Below are 4,275 nucleotides of genomic sequence, written 5' to 3' on the forward strand. Positions count from 1 at the left end.
CACCATGGTACGGTATATGACTGCAGATATGGTGTGTGGCCTTTGGGAGTTGACATACTCGGCCATTTCTTCATTTAAGCCCGCACAAAATTGTTGTTTTTGCTCTCCAAAATCCATCTTTTTGAAGACAGTGGCTTTGACATGTAAGTACCAAAACTTGTCTACATATTTGTGAATGGATTCGTAGGGAGAGAGCTTCAAGCTTCACCATTCGGTGAGTACTTTGTCTTTGGCATCAATGGCCAAAAACTGCTTCATAATGGAAGCTCTCAAAGCTTTCCATGTTCATGGAAGCTTCACCATTTTCTCATAGGCTAGACCACCATTGCCTGACGGACTTTTGAAAGTGCATGGCTACATGGTGTAGCTTCTCATAGGCTAGACCACCATTGCCTGACGGACTTTTGAAAGTGCATGGCTACATGGTGTAGCTTAGAGGACTCCGTAAAGCCCTCATCTCCAAACACCGCATCAAATTGTTGGATCAAAGCCAAGAATTTATATGTATCACCAAAGGTGCCATCATAGGTAAGGAAATAGATGCTCTTTCCTCCCTCTTTGAACTTGTTGAGCTTGGACGATCTCTTCCATGCGGCATAGGATTTCCTATGGCCTCTTCCTTTTGGTCGTTTGAAAGTTGCACCATCACTTTCTTCAGAGGAGGAAGAACTTGAGGAGGATGGAGAAGAGGGTGACCTCTTTCTCGCGTTTTTCTTGCCTTGGTCTTCCTTGTCTACACCATCACTTTCTTCATAAGAGGAAGAAGATGAAGAAGATGGAGAAGAGGATGACCTCTTTCTCGCCTTTTTCTTCTCTTGATTTCTGTCATCCCCCCTTGAATTATGGTGTGGAGAAGTGTGCGATGGTCTTCTTTGTGTAGAAGGTGATGGAGAGCGTTTTCTCGCCTTTTTCTTCTCTTGCTTTCTGTCATCCCCCCTTGAATTATGGTGTGGAGAAGTGTGCGATGGTCTTCTTTGTGTAGAAGGTGATGGAGAGTGTTTGCCCGCCACCTTCGTGGAGCCATCTCCGCCCAGGTGTCAGGAGACTCACTTATTTCTCGTTCTTTTGGTGGGGGCTCTTGAGTTCTCCTTTGGGAAGGAGATGCATCATCAAGTAGTAGATTTTTGAGCCCTTCGTATGTATCCTCTTCTTCTTCCCAAATCGGAGAGAGGCCTCTTTTGGAAGTCTCACAAGGAGGCTTCCTAGGTACTCTCTCTTTTTGGTGGGGAGTTTGGAGAATCCCATGACCACAAAGCTACCGTTACACTTCACTTTGGAGGGATGGATTGCCCATGGCTTGTTGAAGCCTAGAAACAAGGTAGTTAACAAGCATAGAGACATCATTAGTAGCCCGCTCATTAGCAAAATCAAAGCTATCAACATTAATTTCACTCTCTTTACTATTGTCATCCATTCTAACAACTTTTAGGTATAAACCTTTTTAGGTGTACTTTGGCACTTCAAGACCTAGTTGCTACTTCTCTTTACCCCTTTAGAAAAGCACTCAAGCTCATGTACCCATGGCTCAAATATCATTAATTTCAAGAAATATGTTAGCAGCGGCTAACATAGGCTACACCGAATATGCATCAAGCGGGAGATATGCTATGGATGTGACTCACTATTTCCTACTCACTTTGTATAAGTCTAGGGCTCAATGGGGAGTTCCAAAGTTGTATATGCTAGCTAGAGGGCTCAAACTTCATTCCATAGTAGAAGAGATTGTGGTGAAGGCCTTTGAAAGGAAGCCTCTATTCAAGGAGGCTTCATTCTTAAGTATCCACTCTTGAGGATCCACTTTTGAGAGCTCCCTTTCTCTTGAGTGTTCACTCTATGGATGGCCTAGCCTTGAGCTTAATGCCCATGCTTAAGAGGCTAATGCTAGTCCATTGTAATTAGAGAACCATTCTTAATCTAATCTCTACTTTCTCATTAGTCTACTTCTTCTCTATCCATTATGCCATGAAGTAGTTTCACCTTTCTCATTATTCTAGATTTGAGTTTGTGTGATGACTTCTTGCTATTAACCACTCTTATCCTTCTATCGGCATTCGATTTGCGATATTTAGCATCACTAATTAGGTTGATCAAGTTGGTTTTTAATCTTGTAGTTAGTGTGTGTGCCCTATTGTTTGCTTATGTGTGCATAGGTTTTATGAAACTCTAGCACCATTCACCTTCTGTGTGTAGCTATTGATAAAGTGCCTTGATTGGCATGTGGTGATTGGAGAAGCCCACACCAATGCAATTAGTGTGCGCTTATGATTAGTGTGCTTTGGTTTTCTAGTCTATGGTAAGTTGGAATTTGGTGGGCTTGATGTGTGTAGGAGTTGATTGATTAGTGATTAGAGTATGATTAGAGTTAGTCTTGCCATGACTATTCTCTACTTGTATTGGATGAGCATACTCATGAATCCTCTTATTCTATTAATCCGATGCTGGTGCTTCCATACCCTAGTTGGGTTGCCAATCCACGGATTGATAATTTTGTGTGGGTTGCGATTAGGTCGTTGCTACAACACCTCCCAACATTTGGTGCCGCTGCTGGGGATCGATAACCTAAGCTAGTGATGTTTAGAATAGAGTAATTTCACTACTAATTTCATCGGTTTTTAAGTGTGTATAACTCAATTTTGGTTTGATTTGATGATGTTGTGCAAGAAATTGAAGCTAATTTTTTGAGTTATGAATACCCCATGCCAATTGTACTAATTTCATGCTAACTTTTACTAATTTTTGACTAACTTTGCTAACCTAACCACTAACATTTGATGTGTAATGATTGATTATTCCCCTTGCAAGAGGTGGAATCAACACTTTTATCAAGTTAATTTTCCTAATCCATGCTTAATTTGATGATTTGAGTGTTTAATTTTTTTGCCTACAATGGTCTTTTTGGGCTAGTTTGGAAAAGCCACACATGTGTGTGCAAGATGGAATCGTCGCGTGTAGCAAGGACTAGCTGGGATGCAATCGATTATTAGTTCATTGACCTACTCCATTCAATATTTGGGTGATTGATTTCATTCCAATGTGTTACTAATTTATTGCTAAAATTAGGTGTGTAAATCAATAGAGCTACAATTTGCACCTAATTTGATTGTTTTGGAATGAAATTGATGGTCAATTTTGACTAGTGAATGATGTGTGTGCCAAGAATAAGCTTGATTTGCAACAAGAATTCATGTGTGTGCATAACAATCATTGTGTGTGTAATGCACCAAAGAGGGAAAAAAATTTCAAAAAATTCAAGTGTGTGTGCACGTAATCTTGAGTGTGTACATACACAAAAATTGAGAAAATTGATAATAGGTGAGTATGCAATCATGTAATTGATGAGTATGCTAGGCTAATTCAATCATTGGATAAGCCTAAATGAGAAAAAATTGGTCAAAATTTGAGTATGTGTGCCCATCCAAGACCACTTGATTTTCAATGATTGATGGTCAATTGGGACACCCAAATGCTTTTTGATAATGAAAAATGTGTGCAATCATAAGGTATAAGCTTAAATGTATTGTCAATTGAGCCAAATTTGAATTTTTGTACTTAATTTTTTAGTGTGTTCATTGCTTGATTAGGTCAAAATAGTGTTACTTTTTTTAAAAAAAATTGAGCATGCATGCATTCAATTATGCTTGATTGAGTTTGCACTTTGGGCATTGCAATGAGAAATTGATGGATTATTTGCATATAATTTTGGCCTAAATTTGGGTGTGTATGCCAATTAATGGCGTGTGCAATCCAATGGGTGAATGAATAATTGATTTTTTTTACCAATTATGATGATGAATTGGCCAAATAATTGATATGGGTATCACAAATCGGGTCATATGTTGAGATAGATTGCTCAATTGATGCCCAATTGTGAAGATTTTCTTGTATTGCCATGCTAATGATTGATCTAGATGATGAACATGGCAATGTTGCATTCATTTATGTTCTTAATTGTAGCCAAAAATCACTCAAGTTTACACATACAAACCATAAATGACAACCCTAATAAGGTTTGAATGATCAGGGTTTTCAGATATGAGCGATTAATTTTGCAATGATGAAAAATCGGTTTTGAATAGGCAAGTGTTTTGTGCCAATTGGGTTAGGCCACTTGCTAGTACTTGGAGACTTATGACCCAAGGAAATCCTAAAGTTGTCAAGTTTGATGCATTATGCACATTGCTGTTGCAAGAGTCGCTTTCCAGAAAAAACAGGACTAGACAGCGTGCAGTTGAACAAGCTTTTATTGCTTCTAAAAGAAAGGGTGGTAACAGCAAT

Source organism: Adiantum capillus-veneris, chromosome 16 (genome assembly GCF_014529385.1).
Source record: "Adiantum capillus-veneris isolate H3 chromosome 16, ASM1452938v2, whole genome shotgun sequence".
Lineage (NCBI taxonomy): Eukaryota > Viridiplantae > Streptophyta > Polypodiopsida > Polypodiales > Pteridaceae > Adiantum > Adiantum capillus-veneris.